Source organism: Fistularia commersonii, chromosome 24, assembly GCF_037954325.1.
Source record: "Fistularia commersonii isolate RoL2024-O1a breed Wild chromosome 24, RoL_Fcom_v1.0, whole genome shotgun sequence".
NCBI lineage: Eukaryota > Metazoa > Chordata > Actinopteri > Syngnathiformes > Fistulariidae > Fistularia > Fistularia commersonii.
The window spans coordinates 7,524,225-7,544,515 of record NC_141307.1 but is presented as its reverse complement, the minus strand read 5'-3'; the positions used below and the strand labels follow the sequence as shown (position 1 = coordinate 7,544,515).

General features: G+C 43.1%; 2 non-coding genes and 1 pseudogene across 2 annotated transcripts; all 3 read left to right on the top strand.

Annotated features, from left to right (window-relative positions):
* Positions 1 to 8,078: 8,078 nt before the first annotated feature.
* Positions 8,079 to 8,284, top strand: LOC147219876 (U2 spliceosomal RNA; annotated as a pseudogene).
* Positions 8,285 to 9,277: 993 nt separating this feature from the next.
* LOC147219875 (5S ribosomal RNA) lies at positions 9,278 to 9,396 on the top strand. The gene has a single exon (XR_015108584.1). It is a non-coding gene; the product is annotated as a 5S ribosomal RNA (ribosomal RNA).
* A 1,867-nt stretch (positions 9,397 to 11,263) lies between these two features.
* On the top strand, positions 11,264 to 11,335 carry trnap-ugg (transfer RNA proline (anticodon UGG)). The gene has a single exon. It is a non-coding gene; the product is annotated as a tRNA-Pro (tRNA).
* The last annotated feature ends 8,956 nt before the right edge of the window (positions 11,336 to 20,291 follow it).

Here is a 20,291-nt window from a genome sequence, read left to right as displayed (position 1 = left end):
GATCAAAAATGTTTATCTCACCAAGTCGAATGTTTATGGCACAAGTTGTAAATAACTTTGGAATTCTTTCAAGGTTGTGTCTTGTGCTGAAATATGCTGAATATTAAAAAATTCTACAAAATATAGGATCTACAAAATGAATAAATTCACTCAAATCCACACTCAACAATGAAAGATAAAGGCATTTGGACAAAAAGTTTTTATCTTCCAAGTTAAAGATTTTTGGCACATATTGTAAATAACCATGGTATTCTTAATGCTGGTATCTGGTGCTAAAATATGCTGAATATGACGTGATTCTACACAATGTCTTCACCTACTGCTGAAGGTTTTAACAATAAAGCCATCTAGTCAAAATTGTTTTGACTAGATGGCTTTATTGTGGCTTTATTGGCTTTATTGGGTCGAAGAACAAGAACAAGAAGAGGAGTGCGTGTTTGGAAGCAGAGACAGAGGAGGAAAGGAAAGAGCCTGGGAGTAGGGAGTAGGGAGAGTAGGGACTTTGAATATTGGGACTATGACAGGAAAAGGTAGAGAGTTTGTCGACATGATGCAGAGAAGGAAGGTGGATATACTGTTTGTCCAGGAGACCAGGTGGAAGGGTAGTAAGGCTAGAAGCTTAGGAGCAGGCTTTAAGTTGTACTATTATGGTACTGACAAGAAGAGAAGTGGAATAGGAGTTATCTTGAAGGAGGAGTTTGTTAGGAATGTCCAAGAGGTGAAAAGAATGTCACATAGACTTATGAGTCTGAAATTGGAAATTGAAGGTGTGATGCTCAATGTTGTTAGTGGCTATGCCCCGCAGGTGGGATGTGAATCTGAAGAGAAGGAGAAGTTCTGGAATGAGGTGGATGAAGTGATGCAGAATATTCCCAGAAATGAGAGAGTGGTAATAGGTGCAGACTTCAATGGACATGTTGGCGAAGGCAATAGAGGGGATGAAGAAGTGATGGGCAGTTTTGGTATCCAGGATAGGAATGCAGAGGGACAGATGGTGGTAGATTTTGCAAAAAGGATGGAAATGGCTGTAGTGAACACCTTTTTCCAGAAAGGAACATAGGGTAACTTATAAGAGTGGGGGTAAGAGCACGCAGGTAGACTACATCTTGTATAGACGAGGTAACCTGAAAGAGATCAGTGACTGCAAAGTAGTTGTAGGTGAGAGTGTTGCCAGACAGCATAGGATGATGGTTTGTAGGATGACTCTGGTGACAAGGAAGATGAAGAGGACAAAGGCAGAGCACAGGACAAAATGGTGGAAGCTGAAAAGGGAGGACTGTTGCATGGTTTTCAGGGAGGAGTTGAGAAAGGGTCTGGGTGGTCACGGTGAGCTTCCAGATGATTGGACAACAGCAGCTTGTATTATCAAGGAGACAGATAGGAGAGTAATTGGTGTGTCATCTGGAAGGAAAATAGATAAGGAGACTTGGTGGTGGAATGAGGAAGTGCAGGAGTATATGCAGAGAAAGCGGTTAGCAAAGACGAAGTGGGATACTGAGAGGACTGAAGAGAATAGACAGGAGTTCAGGGAGATGTGGCGAAAGGTAAAGATACAGGTAGCAAAGGCAAAACAAAAAGCGTACGATGACTTGTATGCTCGGATGGATAGAAAGGAGGGTGAGAATGATCTATACAGGTTGGCGAAACAGAGAGATAAAGATGGAATGGGTGTACAACAGGTCCGGGTGATTAAGGACAGAGAGGGAAATGTATTGACAGATGCTAGAAGAGTGATGGGAAGATGGAAAGAGTACTTTGAAGAACTGATGAATGTGGAAAATGAAAGAGAGGCAAGGGTAGAAGAGGTGACTATTGTAGACCACAAAGTAGCAAAAATTAGTAAGAGTGAAGTGAGGAAGGCATTGAAGAAGATGAAGAGGGGAAAAGCAGTTGGCCCTGATGATACACCTGTGGTGGTATGGAAGTGTCGAGGAGAGGCAGCGGTAGATTTTCTGACTAGATTATTCAACAGGATCTTAGACAGTGAGAAGATGCCTGAAGAAAGGAGACAAAGTGTGTTGGTGCCTATTTTTTAGAATACAGGGGATGTGCAGAATTGTGGCAACTATAGAGGGATAAAGTTGATGAGCCATACAATGAAGTTATGGGAAAGAGTAGTGGAAACTAGACTGAGAGCAGAAGTCAGCATCTGTGAACAGCAGTTTGGCTTTATGCCTAGGAAGAGTACTACAGATGCAGTATTTGCATTGAGAATGCTAATAGAGAAGTACAGAGAAGGCCAGAGGGAGCTGCATTGTGTTTTTGTAGACCTAGAATAGGCATATGACAGGGTGCCAAGAGAGGAGCTCTGGTATTGTATGAGGAAGTCTGGAGTGGCAGAGAAGTATGTTAGACTGGTGCAGGACATGTATGCTAGCTGTGAGACACTGGTACGGTGTGCTGTAGGGGTAACAGAGAAGTTCAAGGTGGAGCTGGGACTCCATCAGGGATCAGGTCTGAGGCTCTTCTTGTTAGCAATGGTGATGGACAGGCTGACAGATGAGGCTAGACAGGAATCTCCATGGACCATGATGTTTCCAGACATTGTGATCTGTAGTGAGAGCAGGGAACAGGTTGAGGAAACTCTAGAGAGGTCGAAGTATGCTCTAGAAAAGAGAGGAATGAAAGTTAGTCGCAGCAAGACTCAATATATGTGTGTGAATGAGAGGAACTCAGGTGGAACGGTGAGGCTACAGGGAGTGGAGATCAAGAAGCTGGAGGATTTCAGGTACTTAGGGTCAACAGTCCAGAGCAACGGAGAGTGTGGAAAAGAGGTGAAGAGACGGGTCCAAGCTGATTGGAATGGGTGGAGAAAAGTGTCAGGGGTACTATGTGATAGAAGACTATCGGCCAGAATGAACGGAAAGGTGTACAAGACAGTGGTGAGACCAGCGATGATGTATGGACTAGAAACTGTTACAATGACCAAAAGACAGCAGGCAGAACTAGAGGTTGCAGAGATGAAGATGTTGAGGTTCTCTTTGGGAGTGACCAGGATGGATAGGATCAGGAATGAGTCCATCAGAGGGATGGCACATGTTCGATGTTTTGGAGAGAAGGTCAGAGAAGCCAGACTGAGATGGTTTGGTCATGTACAGAGAAGGGATAGAGAATATATTGGTAGACGCATTCTGGAATTGGAGCTGCCAGACAAGAGGTCTCGAGGAAGACTAAAGAGAAGATTTATGGATGTAGTGAGAGAGGATATGAAGGTAGTTGGTGTGAGAGAGGAAGACACAGAGAATAGGGTTAGATGGAGAAAGTTGACTCGCTGTGGCGACCCCTGACGGGAAAAGCCGAAAGAAGAAGAAGAAGAAGGCGTCCTATTGGTCGGCCGTGCACCACGTGACCGGGGAGATGCGGAAGATGCATCAGCGATGTTGTTTGAAGTGAAGCTGACGGTGCACCCTCTCAAATTGCAAATAATAACAAATTCGATGGGAGACATCTCAAAGATCGTGAAGACGAATGTTTAACGTGCCATTTGGTGCGTCTACTGTATTATGTTGGTAGATGATAATGCAAAGAGGCAGGAGGGTTATGGGTGACGTGTGACATAAGTTTGTTAACTGGACAACCTGTCTCTACGCCTTGCTTCCGTGTACCGAAGTAAATTCCCACCAAGGAATCCGATCTTAGCGCAAATGGATTGTGTTTGACGACAAAAGACGACAGCCCCGATCCGTCCACCACACTGGTCGCGTTTAAAGACTGTCAGACCGGGATCGTGGCAAAGTTCTCCCGTTTGTAAAACAATAGAAACCAATTGTGGCATCAGGAGGATGGACGGAATGTGTTCTGTGTTCTGACTTCTTCATGAAAATTGAAGCGTCTGTGTCGTTTCGGTCATTCCGGCCCATCGGAACTCAGAGTTGACGTTTTTCTTGTCGTTGAATGGCTGCGATGGCTGACCCTGGATCAGCTTCTGAAAGGAGCAATGCATGACTCAAAAACGAGTCATGTTCTCTGACTTTTGTATTAGTGGCTGTATTTGTTCTAAGGAATCAATTACATGCTTGTGGTCATGTGGCACTCTCGTCTGTTGTTTGTACACATTTTCATCTGCTTGTTCATATGGGAAACGAAAACATTATTATTGAAAATCTCTGGTAAAACTGTTACAATGGTTTTTTTTTTAATTTTACTGAGTTCTAAATCCACCTTTCTGTGAAAAGGATTTTTTAATCATCTCTGAACAAGCAAGGCTGATTTGTAGCGACTTGCACAAAGATCTACAGACACATTTTTAATTGTGTATTGTAAATGTGTAATACTGAAACACATCTCTTGTGTGTTTTGTAATAAATTTCAGGATGAGTAGAAAAGTCTGATGTTTACTACCTTTCAAGGGAAATCCTGCTTTTCCAATCCAATCTGTATCCTGTCCTACAACCCCCTGAAGGGATTCAATGCAGCGTTGGTCTGTTCTGCATCTGAGGCTTCCACCATCCAAGGCTGGACCTGCAGCTCTGATATCAAAGGAATGGCTGTTTCGACGAGGTGGAACCGTGGCCAGTAAGCTTTCCTTTCACGATGGAAATGCTCCCTTACTTGTTGGCTTCCAACTTCTTCTTCCCCAGGTAGTGTTGGAGTGAAGCTACTCCAGCAGGCATTTGGTAGAGGTGATGGTGGGGATCTAGGTGGTCATTTCATGGTCTTTGACTGTTGTACTGGGGGGCTTTTCCAATAATTATTTGGAGGCACGAATCGGAGGCAGCCGCAGTCAAGCCTGCAGTAGCTCCCCTCCGTCGCTCCACCGAGATGCACCGATGATCATCTCCATTGCCATGGTAAAGGCTGGAGGGGATGTGACGCAGCCTGCCCTGAAGCCCACTTCCAATGATCACCATGTTTTGTACTCTGTGGTTGTTTTACAGAATAAGAAATGCTGGAGGAAGCTTCTGACCACGTTTGTGGTGGTTTCATGCACTTGGAAGAAGTTGAAGGCCTCCCAGAGGACAGATGTGGGGATGGATTAAGACGCCTTGGCTTGGTTGAGGAATAAAACATGCAGGTCTCTTCTGTACCCTTTGAAGATTTTATTTGTTATTGTGTTTCAGGTGAGTTTGGAGTGAGAAGTTATGACTTGTTGTCACAAAGACATGCACCGGGGGTTCAAGATATGTTTAAAGAGGACAGAATTCACGCAGAGGTGCACTGTTTGTCATAGCTTCATTTTGACATTGATTTTCAGTCCAGTCAAGGTGCTGTGAGACTTCAGTGTGTTGTTGGTGCTGATTGCCATCACCCTGTTCTTAGGTGAAACTAAAAACTTGAATGTCGTATTTGAATATTTGACAATTTGATTAAAATAAGCTCAAAATGATCATTACAGTCTAAATCAGCTCATTTTAAAATGTTGATTTGAATAGGTGTCAGTGCCCAGTATCCAGATAAAGTGGGGCAAAACAGTATTTAGTCAGCCAACAATTGTGCAAGTTCTCCCACTTAAAAACATGATAGAGGTCTTTCATTTTCATCATTGGTATACTTCAACTATGAGAGACAGAAAATATCATTGTCTGATTTTTAACAAACTTATTTGGACATAATGATGGAGAATAAGTAGTTGGTCAGGAACAAACATTCATTGCAATACTTTCTTATATACCTTTTGCTGGCAATGACAGGTCAAAGGTTTTCTGAAAAGTCTTCATCAGGTATTTCAGGGGCGGGCAAACTTTTTGGCTCAGGGGCCGGATTGACTTTTAAAATTTGACAATATGATACATGTAAAACAAAAAATGTATTTGTGAACAGTACATATCAGACTCTTTTGATATTTGCTTTGAAAATAAAACCAACTTGGTTTTGAAGGCTCTGACATTTCTTGCATTTCATTCACAAACTGTTTTTTTGGTTGGATCTTCACGTCCAGCTCATTCATGTGTGTCAGTAGGTCCACAGTAAATGTTAAATAACAAAGCCAATCCGTGTTATTCAGTTCAGGATAAATTCTCAAGAGTTCTGAAGTAGCTCCAAAAATTGATAATCTCCAGTTTGAGCTCCCACATTCGTTGATCCAATCATACATATCAAGCATGAATTCTGGACCAATCTTTGATTGGCCAGATGTGGCCTGTTTAAGAATAAGAATAAGAACAACTTTATTTATCCCAAAGGAAATGGTTGTGCCAGAGTTTCAAGTAAAACATAACAATAATAAATAAAGCGGGGATAAAAAATGGATGAACTTTTCCTTGTTTCATTCATAATGAACATTTTCCATCAGCCGTGTTACAGGCACTGCTTTTCCAGGACATATTTGCAAATGTTAACAGTATGTATTTAATTAAAAGTAAAAAAAAAAAAAAGGTTAATGTGTAAATATCTGGTTACAATGTGAACACCTGCAGTTCACAGACAAGTGCAGCTTATGTGTTTGTGTTTTTACCCGCTGTGGTTTATATTCACATGAGCTCCAGATGTCCAGATGTCACTTTCTAGGACTTTCAAGTTGCACAACAGTGCTCATTATCACGGCATCTCCTCTGGTCCTGCTCACTCTAGGTGAACAGCAGGGGGTCCAGGGCGGGTCTGTGTTGGATCTCAGGTAAGACAGAACAACAAGGTGCTCAGAGGACGTCAGTCACTCCTACAGAGCCAGGATGGAAGATCTGTACCCAGGGTCCTGTGGTTCTTTGTTTTACTGCAAACAGGGATGATGCTGGAGGTCTTGGAGCAGACCGGCGCACAGAAGGAGACTCCTGGGCTGCTGGGTGACTGGACTTGGACCTGATTCATCAACAGTGTGTCAGAACTTCTCTCCATTCAGTGCATTTAAAAACCTCTGCATGTCAACAATGGTGGTCTGGCATCAGTTAAGCCACAGAATGCCAGTATAAGAGTTCAGAGAAGCGGGACTCGGGATGAAAGTTTCCACGGAGGGGATTCCACAGGTCCCACATCTCTTTTCTTAATTCATAATTTAAAGTACAGTTAATTCATATGGTTAGAATTAGAATTAATTCATATAGTTTGAAGTAGAATTAATTTATATAGTTCGAAGTAGAATTGAACCGAAGAGTTATGGCCGTTTTCCGAACATACCCCGTTAACGGAAGTGAAGAAGGGAGCTGTCGGTCCCTGAAGGCTCCAGGGTTCCGCGATTTGTTCCCGGTCAAAAGCGCCGTCCAGCCCCGCGACGTAAGTTCACTTTTACAGAGAATAGTGACGATTTCTCGACCTACAATCGGATTGACCGTGTTTATAACAACCGCGAAGCAACTCCCGGTGATTTTTCACGGTAATTGAGGGCCTTTCGGCCGAGAAATCTTGACGACGTCACAGATTTCCTGAGCTGAGGTAAGGCTAGCTAACAGCCTAGCTAGCGGCCTTCTGCCATCTTGCCTCGGAGCGCGTCGGTAATTGAGTGTTGGCGACTCAAACGACAACGATAAAGCGGTGGTCTAGCCGAGCGCGATCGGCTCCGTCCGACCAGCAGTCGTCGTAACAGCCGGTATTAGCCGGTGCGGGGCGGGGTTAGCGTTCAAGGCCGTCGAAGGCTGTTTGGGGTGCCGGCGTCCAGTGGGTGTTCGCCACGGGACGAGATGATTTACCGTCGTGTTTAGAAATTGTTCTGCTGGTAGTGACGAAAACATGAATGTAATTAAATGTAAATGTGGATTTAAAACCATTTTACTGTTGTCTTGTGTTCGTGACGTTTTTTGAATCGTGTTTCCCGGCGATGAGCGGCGAGTCTCTGTGAGAGCTGGTCGCAACGATGCGGTAACCAGACGGGTTCACAAGATGGCGCCCGTTTGCCGCGCTGTGTATCGTGAGCGGTTCAAACGTCCTGTTTCCACCTGTGTCTTTTCTCCTCACGGGCGACTTTTTGCCACATTCCAGGTTGATTTGAAGGGGACACGATTCCTAGGAGTCTGCTTGTTGAAGTCCTGGGTTTACTTTGATGCTTTGGCGTCCTGTCGGGGGGGCGTGCACCACGTGACCGGGCAGATGCGGAAGATGCATCAGCCATGTTGTTTCTTGTAAAGCAGGAACGTCGGCCTCCACCGGGACCTCCGTCTCCGGGGCGATGGGAGCGATGGGGGCGATGGGGGCGATGGGGGAGATGCGCCGTCGCTCCGGGCCGAGCGGCGGAGACAGGGTGGGGCTAAGATCAAGTGTAGTATCTGTTTTTATCAGTTTAACATCTGGTACGTCCCCTATCCTCGGACCTAATATTAAATTGATTTTTGGAACAGGGAGATGGGATAGGGGCTTGCTCCGTCCACTCCGCGCATCGACCTGGTATTGCAGTATCTCCGGGAACGGTGCACCCCCCGCTTTTGTGTCCGGTGTCAAGGTTGCCGTGTCCTCCAACAACGTCATACGTAACCAACATACATGGGATCCAGATCTTGTCTGTGCCTTGCGTGACCAGCGACACTGTCCCCGTTGTTTCTGCCGGTAGGGAGCGGTAGATAGCGACACACGAGCGTGTCTGCCTGAAACCCTGTCCCTACCATTCGCCCCGTGCAGCCCGATAAAATCCCGCTATGGACCAGAACTGAGCCTAAATGGATCGCATTTGAAACGGATGGATTGCCCCCGATAGACTGTGTCAGACTGGGCTCAGGGGGAAGTTCTCCCGGTCGTAGAGCGGCAGAAACCCCTGGCAGCATCAGGAGGACGGACGGAACGTGTTCCGGTTGTCCTCTGACTTCTTCGTGAAAATTGAAGCGTCCGTGTCGTTTTCGGCGTCCCGGCCCGTCAGAACTCAGAGTTGACGTTTTTTTGACGGAGTGTGTGTGTGTGAGAGATTCACGCAGGGCGGTGTGTGCGTGTGTGTGCGAGACGGATGGTGTTTGAGCTCCCGGATCCTGCAGTATTTGTGAAGAGTCCGCGTGGGTTCCCCCCCCCGATTGAGTACGCAGTGCATACCCCCACTTCTCTAGATTGACCTCCACCTGTTTTCTGCTCTCACCACAGATCACAACGGCATCCGCAAAGGTCACGGTCCGTGGAGATTCATGTCTACCCTCATCCATCAGCCCGTCCGTCACCATTGCGACCAAGAAGGGGCTCAGGGCCTATCCCCGACGGAGTCCCGCTTCCACCTTGAACTTTTATGCTATGGCCTTTGCTAGCTCCCTTTTTACCTTAGGCTGTAGCCTAAGGAGTGTCTGATGATTTTCGGTTAGAGTAGCCTCGGGCGCCACTGGCTGTAATCATGGAGACTAAATAGAAGGAGCTCCTGACAGATGTGGAAATGACTGGAGGTGGAAAAGACAGAGGACGGCTGCTTATAAAATGCCCTTCCGCGCGGGTCTCCCTCGTTTACGGCCATACCACCCTGAACACGCCCGATCTCGTCTGATCTCGGAAGCCAACCAGGGTCGGGCCTGGTTAGTACTTGGATGGGAGACCGCCTTGGAATACCAGGTGCTGTAAGCTTTTTCATGTTTGTCCTCTCTGTCCCCAGCAGGGGGTGCTGTCTCTCAAGAGCGCCAACATTTCACACACGGACACCCGCGCTCATTCCCTTGTGTCTGTCCCACCGGAGTCACAGTGAAGCACTCAGTCATAGTTCCTCGCCTTACCTTTCGGGTCACTTTCCGTTGTCTCGCCGTCTCTGTCTGTCGCTCGTTGCCTTTCTTGTCATCCCTGTACAGTATTTTTCCATGTGTGCTGTATTTCTTTTTCTTTTGAATCATCCAGTCGCTGACCTCCGTACCGCTGGCTCTCCTAGACACTTCCATGCCTCCACATGTACGGCATGTCATCAGGACCCACTGCCTTTGAACTCCTCATCCTCTTCGTTGCCTTCCTCGCTTCTTTTCTTAAGAATAAGAATAAGAATAAGAATAAGAATAAGAATAAGAATAAGAACAACTTTATTAATCCCGAAGGAAATTGCAGTGCCAGAGTTACAGAAAATATAACAGTAACAAATCATAAAAGAAAGGCAGAATTAGAAATAAAAATAAACTATAAACTATAAAGTGTCTCAGTGAAACTATAAAGTGTCTTAGTAAGCAGTGATAAAACTATAAGTGTCTTAGTAACAAGTGAGGTAAGGAGTGCACAATAGTATGATAGAAGGGAACATTGTAGTGTAACTGTTACGAGATGAGATGAAATATGATGAAATATTGCAGAGTTTCTGAATATTGCACAGAAATGAGATATTGCACATTTTTGTTTGTTTTTAGGTTAAAGATAGGTTGTTATGGTTGCCGGCGGCTGAATGGAGAGGAGTTAAAAAGTCTGATCGCCTCAGGAGGAAAGACCTCCTGTGGCGTTCAGTGGAGCTCCTCGGTGGTATCAGTCTACGGCTGAAAGAGCTCTGACAGGACGTCAGTGTGGCATGCAGGGGGTGATGGATGTTGTCCATGATGCTGAGGAGCTTCTTCAGCATCCTCTCTGACACCTGCACCACAGACTCCTGCTCCACGCCCAGGACAGATCCAGCTCTCCTGATGAGCTTGTTGAGTCTGTTAGCGTCAGCTGTCTTGAGCCTGCTGCCCCAGCACACAACAGCGTAGAAGATGACGCTGGACACCACCGAGTGGTAGAACATCTGCAGCATGGTCCTGCAGACATTGAAAGATCTGAGCCTCCTGAGGAAGAACAGGCGGCTCTGACCCTTTTTGAAGATGGCGTTGGTGTTAATAGTTGTAAAGTTGTAAATAGTTGACAAGTTGTAAATTACTTTGGAATTCTTTAAAGCTGGTGTTTGGTGGTTTGATGCCAAACTTATCTGGTTTTGTAGCAATATATTGAATCAAAGGGCAACGTTTCTGATGGGTAAAGCTGTTCATCAATTGTGATGGGACGACCAGGTCTGTACAGTCATGGCCAAAAGTTTGGAGAATGACACAACAATAGAACCATCTGGCAAACACCTAAAAACCATGAAGGAACAGACATTGTGAAAGTGGCAATCTCAAAACTTTTGGCCATGACTGTAGAATGTGAAGACCACGGCCTCAGCTACATTTCACACCTTGCATTGTACTCTCAGCAAGTGGCTGCCTGCCATTAGTGCCATATTAGAATAAAAGCAGGTGGTCATCAGAAGAAAACCCCAAGGCTCAGAAATCTCATATCAGTTTCGAGCTGGTAAAGGGCAGTGTTTCCTCAAAGCGTCTCCAAGTGCTTGTTTATTCGGGAATGTGGGTATTCTGTAAGTCTTTCCAAAGAGTGTGGTTCAGTCCTGCTCTATATTTGTACAGCATCATGGAAACGCTGTGTTGGTGTTTGGCGCTATATGAATAATCAAATTTGATTGGTCGTGACTCAACTCATTGCAAGCTTTTGTGGCTCGTTGGTCTAGGGGTATGATTCTCGCTTTGGGTGCGAGAGGTCCCGGGTTCAAATCCCGGACGAGCCCGAGCCCTTCCAATGCTACATTCTGCTGTGTCATACGGACAGATCTGGTCTACTCTTCGCACACACCTTGCATCCTCTGTTTCAGCAGCAATGTTCAACCATCACAGACTTTTCCACCCAATGATTACTTATATAGAAGAAAAAACTCCCAAGTGTCAGCTTCACAAGGAAGACACCTTTGTAGTATTTGGTTCTCAGGACCACCTCGCTATAATGTCATCCAGAATGGTGAGACTGAAAATAGAGTCTACTCGTAAGCCCTTTAGTACCAGGGCTTACAATGGGCCCATGGCATTGCTGGCTACCTTCTCGTTTTCCATTGCAGTAACCAGGCACTTCACCGTTTGCTTGGGGCAACAGGTGAATCTGCCTTCAGATTAGCATGCAGGCTCTGATTATTCTTCAGGGGAACCTGGTCTTACAGCCCTCAAGGATTTTCTTTGGGATTGCTTCGGCAGGACACTGGAAACAGGCTGGATCCTCTCCAAAATACTTTTGTACTTTGGCAGGAGGGGGCAGGACATCATACATGGATCTGATGGTCAAGCTCAGCTTGTGGCCTCCATGTTCCACTGCCGCTCCAAAAGATCATACTACTTTTTACACCATCTCAGCTCACCCAGCGGCCATGCTTGGTGAGGGACAAAGCTCTGGCAATTCAGTCTGCTTCTTCCTGGTGGTGCATGTCCAGTACCACCAGCTGGTGCTGCTCAGCGGGAGAAGCCTTCCGTCATGTGGGATATTTTTGTTTTCCTGCACCTCTTGCCATGTTGAATTGGCCCACAATGTCCCTTTGTCTCACGGCAGACTTTGCCTTTGCTTTACTTTTCATTTTCTCCCAGTCTCTACGGTAGAAGCAGCACTGCCGCTGAAGAGATGTTGGGACTCTTTGACATTGTCTCATGTCTTGCTTAGTAATACTTGTATTTCTCCACCAGGCCCAATTATGGTGGGGATAGGGCTCCATTGATTGTGATCAGCATTGCAGAGAAAATCAAGTCACATCTCATTTGCCATTAGGTTTTCTCACATTCAATACCTTTTCAAGGGTGACATTTTACCAGTTCTTCGGTCTTCCCTGTCCGGTCAACGTCAAGGTACGCTCTCACCTATCAGTTGTCTTCAACGTAGGTATCCTGTGCAACAAAGGAGTCGGAGCTAATATCCCGGTTCAAATGACAACAAAACAAAACAAACTTACTTGCTCACATTACAGCGCTGTGAAAAAGTAGGAGCAAACAAGATGAGAGTCAGGGAATCATCAGTGATTTGAATCCGGGACCTCTCGCACCCTAAGCGAGAATCATACCCCAAGACCAACGAGCCACGCCCACTGCTTGCATGTTGACTGTTTTTCGCGCTTTATTAAATCTCTATTATAGTTTGTTTTCTTTATTTATATTCCCTTCATCCACCTGGATGAGCCCATGAGGTGGGGCAGCTAAATGACTCTGGTGACAAGGAAGATGAAGAGGACAAAGGCAGAGCAGAGGACAAAGTGGTGGGAGCTGAAAAGGGAGGAGTGTTGCATGGTTTTAAGGGAGGAGTTGAGAAAGGGTCTGGGTGGTCACGGTGAGCTTACAGATGATTGGACAACAGCAGCTCGAGTTATCAGGGAGACAGATAGGAGAGTACTCGGTGTGTCATCTGGAAGAAAAGTAGACAAGGAGACTTGGTGGTGGAATGAGGAAGTGCAGGAGTGTATACAGAGAAAGAGGTTAGCAAAGAAGAAGTGGGATACTGAGAGGACTGAAGAGAACAGACAGGAATTCAGGGAGATATAGCGAAAGGTAAAGATAGAGGTAGCAAATGCAAAACAAAAAGCGTACGGTGACTTGTATGCTCGGATGGATAGAAAGGAGGGTGAGAATGATCTATACAGGTTGGCGAAAACAGAGAGATAAATATGGAAAGGATGTACAACAGGTCCGGGTGATTAAGGACAGAGAAGGAAATGCATTGACAGATGCTAGAAGAGTGATGAGAAGATGGAAAGAGTACTTTGAAGAGCTGATGAATGGGGAAAATGAAAGAGGCAAGGGTAGAAGAGGGGACTATTGTAGACCACAAAGTAGCACAAATTAGTAAAAGTGAAGTGAGGAAGGCATTGAAGAGGATGAAGAGGGGAAAAGCAGTTGGTCCTGATGATATACCTGTGGAGGTGTGGAAGTGTCTAGGAAAGGGAGCAGTAGATTTTCTGACTAGATTATTCAACAGGATTTTAGAGAGTGAGAAGATGCCTGAAGAATGGAGACAAAGTGTGATGGTGCCTATTTTTAAGAATATAGGGGATGTGCACAATTGCGGCAACTATAGAGGGATAAAGTTGATGAGCCGTACAATGAAGTTATGGTAAAGAGTAGTGGAAACTAGACTGAGAGCAGAAGTCAGCATTTGTGAAAAGCAGTATGGCTTCATGCCGAGGAAGAGTACTACAGATGCAGTATTTGCGTTGAGAAAGCTAATAGAGAAGTACAGAGAAGGCCAGAGGGAGCTGCATTGTGTTTTTGTAGACCGAGAAAAAGCATATGACAGGGTGCCAAGAGAGGAGCTCTGGTATTATATGAGGAAATCTGGAGTGGCAGAGAAGTATGTTAAACTGGTGCGCGACATGTATGCTAGCTGTGAGACATTGGTACGGTGCGCTGTAGGGGTAACAGAGAAGTTCAAGGTGGAGGAGGGACTCAACCAGGGATCAGCTCTGAGCCCGTTCTAGTACGCAATGGTGATGGACAGATGAGGTTAGACAGGAAACCCCTTGATGTTTGCGGATGACATTGTGATCTGTAGTGAGAGCAGAAAACAGGTAGAGGAAAATCTAGAGAGGTGGAGGTATGCTCTGGAAGGGAGAGGAATGAAAGTTAGTTGCAGCAAGACAGAATATATGTGTGTGAATGAGAGGAACTCGGCTGGAACGGTGAGGCTACAGGGAGTGGAGATCAAGAAGTTTGAGGATTTCAGGTACTTGGGGTCAAAAGTCCAGAGTAACGGAGAGTGTGGAAAAGAGGTGAAGAGACGGGTCCAAGCAGGTTGGGATGGGATTGAGAAAAGTGTCAGGGGTACTATGTGATAGAAGACTATGGGCCAGAATGAAAGGAAAGGTGTACAAGACTGTGGTGAGACCAGCGATGCTGTATGGCCTAGAAATGTTTGGAACAAGGTGTAAATTACTTTGGAGTTCTTTAAAGAATTCTAAAATAATTTTAAACTTGTTCCATTAACCTTCAACTTGTTGAGATTAACGCTTTTTGACCAAATGGCTTAATCTTTTATCCCTGCGACTGGATTTCAGTAAATGTGACATATTGTAATAGAATTACGTCTTACTCAAAACATTCTAACTCCAGACACTAGTTTTAAAGACTTCCATTGTTATTTAAACTTGTTCAGAAAAGATTCAACTTGGTGAGATAAACACTTGCTGATTAATTTCCTTTATCTTTAATCCTGTTGCTGGTTTTCAGTAAATATGACATTTAATCTGTAGAATCACATTCTATTCATCATATATCAGCACCAGACACCAGGTATAAAAGAAGTACAAAATTAAAAAATGCTAAAAAAAATGTGATGCTCAACAATATATAGTTTATATTTAATGAAATCCAGCCACATGTTTAAATGGTAAAGCAATTTGTTCAGGAAGTGTTTATCTCACCAAATTGAAGGTTTTTGGCACAAGTTAAAAATAATTTTGGAAGTCTTTCAAGCTGGTGTCTGTTGCTGAAATATGCGTAATAGGACATGATTCAACACAATATATTTCATATTTACTAAAATCCAGCCGCAGGATTAAAGGATAAAGCCATTTGGTCAAAATTGTTTTTCTCATCAAGTTGATGGTTTTCGTGTCATTCTTTAGAGCTTGTGTCTGTTGATGAAATATGCAGATATGGATGTGATTCTACACAATACAGAATCTACGCAATGTATGAATTCACTCTAATTTAGCTGCAAGAATGAAAGATGAAGCCATTTGGTCAAAAATGTTTATCTCGCCAAATTTAAGGTTTTTTGAACAAGGTGTAAATTATTTCAGAATTCTTTAAAGGTAGTTACTCTTGTTGAAAAATGTTGAATAGGATGTGATTCTACACAATAAAAAATCTACACATTATATAAATTCACTAGAATCCAGCAGCAAGAATGAAATATAAAGCCATTTGTCCAATTATGTGTACCCTGCAAAGTGTAAGCTCTTTGGAACAAGTTGTAAATAACATTGGAATTCCTTAAAGCTGGTGTCTGGCGCTGAAATATGCTGATTAAGATGTGATTCTAGACAATATAAAATCTACAAAATGTATACATTCACTGAAATCCAGACGCAAGAAGGGAAGAGAAACCCATTTGATCAAAAATGTTTATTTCGCCAAATTGAAGGCATTTGGAACAAGTTGTAAATTGCTTTCGAATTCTTAAAAGCTGGTGTCTGTTGCTGAAAATTGTTGAATGTGATGTGAATTTGCACTCTATTGGTCAACTGTAACGAAATCCAGGCGGAAGTTTGAAAATAAAGGCATTTGGACCTAAAATGTTTATTTCACTAAGTTGAAGGTTGTTTGGCACAAGTTGTAAATATCTCTAATTCTTTAAAGCTGGTGACCGGTGATGAAATATGCTGATCTGGATGTGATGCTACACATGACAGAATCTACACAATGTATTAATTCCCTCAAATCCAGCCACAAGAAAGATGAAGCCATTTGGTCAAAAATGTTTTTCTTTTTTTTTTTGAACATTTATTAGAACAGGTTCCTTAACAGAGTTTTATACATTCTTACAAAACCTCATAACAAGATATACATTATACAATAATCTTTATAGGTCACTTATTTCCTCAATAGCAAGTGAAAAATAAAATAAAACTAAAAAAAAACAGAAAAAAAAACAAAAAAAAACAAAACCCAAACACCAAGAAAAGCATCTAACTCAGTCAAATAGAGATAATATCTTCAACTCTCCAAATATTTTTTAATGGGTGCCCATTTGTCAAGATATAGGTCTGTCTGAAGTCGTAAGTTTGCTGTTATGCGTTCCATGCAGTTTACATCCTTAAGCCTCTGACGCCACTGGTCCAGGGTAGGTGGGTGGGGTTTGAGCCAATTTACTGTGATCATTTTATGTGCAATTAATAGAAGAACTCTAAGCGTAAACACCTGTTTTTTCCTAGGCCGCTTGTTGATGCTGTACCCATAATAAATTGCTGTGGATCAATTGGTCTGTTTGATTTTAAAATCTCCCTTATTTGTTTTTTTTATCTCTTCCCAGAATTTCATCAGTTTAGGGCAGTCCCAAAAAATGTGGGAAAAGTCCCCCGTTATGCCACAGCCCCTCCAACACAGGGGAGAACAGTTATTATCATACGAAGCTATTATCAAGGGAGATTTAAAATACCTTATTCTTAACTTCCAGCTGAACTCCCTCCATGTTGGGCTGCTTAAACATTGTTGCCAGGGCAACCAAGAACTCTCCCGTTCTCCATCAGCAATCATGGCATTAGATTGCAGTTCCCACTTAGCTTTCACATCCAGTGTGTCTACTGAAGTGTCCATATGTATCCTGCCATATATATCTGATATTGTATTTTTAATGTTCATTTTGTTCTCAACTATCTCAGTCCAATATTGTTCAAAATTAGTTGAAGCTTCTTTAATATTGTCCCATTCTTTGTGTGTCATCAAATAATGTCGAATTTGAAAATATCAAAATAAATCCTTAGAATCAATGTCGTATTTTGCCTGAAGTTGTGAAAAAGCCCTCAGAGTTCTTCCTTCAAATAACTGATTTATTGTGATTAAACCTTTCCCTGCCCATCTAATGAAACCACCGTCCATCTTTGCTGGCAGAAAGTCACCTGCTGCTGTTATTTTTGCTGCCCTCGATAGAGCTAGAGGTAGATTCAGGAATCGTCTTGTCTTTTCCCAAACCTTAAGTGTATGGTTGACATATTCATTTTGTATCTTAAGTCCACGTCTTGCTTTTGAATTTAGAAAGGGGAGAGTTGAAAGCGAAACATTTTTAACTGAACCTTGCTCTATATGCACCTATCTTGTGTCCATATCTAGTTTTATCCATGAGACCATTTTTCCAAGTTGTGCTGCCAGGTAGTAACTTCTTAAGTGTGGCAAGGCCAATCCGCCCTTATCTCTGGGTGCACAGAGTATTTTCAATCTCACTCTGGGCCTCTTGTTCTGCCATATATATTTGGAAATGAGCTTATCCAGTAATGTAAAGGTAGATACAGGAACAGTGATAGGCAGAGCATTGAACAGAAACAGCATTCTAGGTAGGACATTCATCCTGATACTTTCTATCCTCCCAACTAAGGACAAAGGAAGCACCTCCCATCTTTCCATGTCATTTTTGATCTGAGAAATTAGTTTGCCATAATTTGCCTTATATAGCTGACTTGTGTCGTGTGTGAGAATGATTCCCAGGTATCTAAAGCCCCCTTTTGACCACTTGAATTTCACCTGTCCGTCCAAGCATGTCGGCCAGCATCCTGTTATCATCATTGCTTCTGATTTCCCCTCATTCACCTTGTACCCTGACACCTCCCCATAGTCCCTCAGGCATTGCATAAGGGCCGGTATAGATGACTGAGGGTTTCTTATAAACAAAAGAACGTCATCCGCGAACAACGAAATTTTGTGCATCTCCCCTTCTTCATCTACTATTCCCTCGATCTGATCGTTTGTCCTTATCAATTCAGCAAGCGGTTCGATACACAATGCGAAAAAATAGGCGAGATTGGGTTTCCCTGCCTGACTCCTTTTTTAAGGTGAAAAAATTGGGAGCGGTACCCATTCACCCTGATCCTTGATATTGGGTCTTTATTCAGTGCTTCAATCCATTTATAAATGTCATATTAAATCCCATTTGTTCCATAGTAAATTTCAGATATGTCCAGTCCACTCTGTCGAACGCCTTCTCAGCATCTAGACTGAGAAGCATTGACGGGTGAACTGAATGTCTTGCCACTGATTGTACATTTAATGCTCTTCTAATATTTGCTCCTTGTCGACCTGGTATGAAACCAGTCTGGTCTGGATTAATCAATTTACCTAAATACTTCTGCATTCTATTTGCTAATATGGCACTAATAATCTTTACGTCATTCCCCAACAAACTGATTGGCCTATAGGCACCACAATCTAATGGATCTTTCCCCTCTTTGTGTATAACCGCTATTACTGCCTCAGACCAGGTCTTAGGTGGGTCAGATAGGTGGGTTTTCTCAGATAGGAGCTATTGATTCGTCCGCCTCAGATGCAGAGAGTTTTCTTAAATCAAGATTTTTGAATATATCTTCTAATTTCCTTTTGTCTTGTGTTTCTCCTGATGTATCATAAAGGTTTTTATAGTAAGTTTGGAATGCCTCAGCTATCTCCTCTGGGTGGGAGACCTCGGTCAGAGAGGAGGGGTGTTTTATCTTAGGGACAATACGGCTTGATTGTTGTTTCCTCAGTTGAAAGGCAAGTAGCCGGCTTGCCCTATTTCCCTTTTCATAGTACCTTTGGCTTGTGTATCAAAGTACTCCCTCTGCTTTTTGTGTGAGAAGTTCATCCAAGGAGGTTTTACTTTCTTGTATTTGTTTAAAGACATTTTTGTCCCTTGTCATTTTGTGTTCATGTACTAGTCTTTTTATGTCACTTTCCAGCTGTTTTTCCTTTTCCATTCTCTGTCGGTTTAATCTAATCGCAATTTCAATACATTTCCCTCTCAGCACCACCTTTGCCCCATCCCAAAGAGTCGAGGGGGATACTGATCCATTATCATTAATTTTGAAGTACTCATCAATTGCTTTTTTTATGTTTTCCTTTATACTTGAATCTGTCAACAATGAGATATTTAGTCTCCAGTATTTGAAGTGCCAACCAAAGCCTAAATTTAATTTCATATATACAGGACCGTGATCAGATAGGGTACCAGGTTCAATAACACATTCTCTGACTTTATATAAGCTTTGTTTTGAAATGCAAATCAAATCAATTCTTGGGTATGACCCATGTACCATGGACAGAAAGGTGAAATCTCTCGTGGTCGGGTTCTTAGCCCTCCAAACATCCACAAGTCCTAATTCTTCCAACATATGTTTTGCTGCCCTGGATTTCCTGCTAATGGGCCCATAATCATAAGGAGTTTTATCCAATTTTACATTTAAAACACAATTGAAATCTCCTCCTAAAATTATAGTACCTCTGGCTTCTCTTGCCATTACAGTTGCCACTTCTTTAAAGAAATTGGGGTCATCTTCATTAGGGGCATAGATATTCATGATAGTTAGCTCTACTCCACTCAAGGTTCCCATAATAAGTATATATCTCCCCGCTTTATCCTTCACTTCTCTCTGAATTGCAAAACTAAATGAATGACTAATTAAAATTGCTACTCCCCTCTTTCTGCTGTTTGAAGAAAAAGCATAGAATACCTGTGCAACCCAGTCTCTCCTCAATTTCTTATGTTCTACCTCATTTAAGTGTGTTTCCTGTAGTAACGCTATTGAGCAATTACATTTCTTCAACTGAGTCAGCATTTTCTTTATTTTTATAGGATTATTTAATCCTTTGACATTATAACTGACAATCCCTACCTCTGACATAAATCGGCATTTCTTATTTTCATTTTACTCTCCCCAGATTCACCTTTGCATAAAGTAACTATCCTTGCCCTCGTAGTAACAAAAATCACTTGTGCCGACCTAACCGACATGTCAAGGAAATAAGAACTCTTAAAACACAGAACAGAAAAAATAAAGTAAACATATGTGACTTCCAATAGTCCAGCTGAGTACAGAGATCTGTCCAGCTCCTGTTGTAATGCAGGCAGAGGGTTGTGATTTAAGATTCCCTCTGGGCAAAGTGCACTGAGTGCTGTCCAAACCACAGACCAAAGAAAAAAACAAAACCTTTGGTGAGGCAGTGATCCCAACACGGGTCTCATCGTAAAAAAAT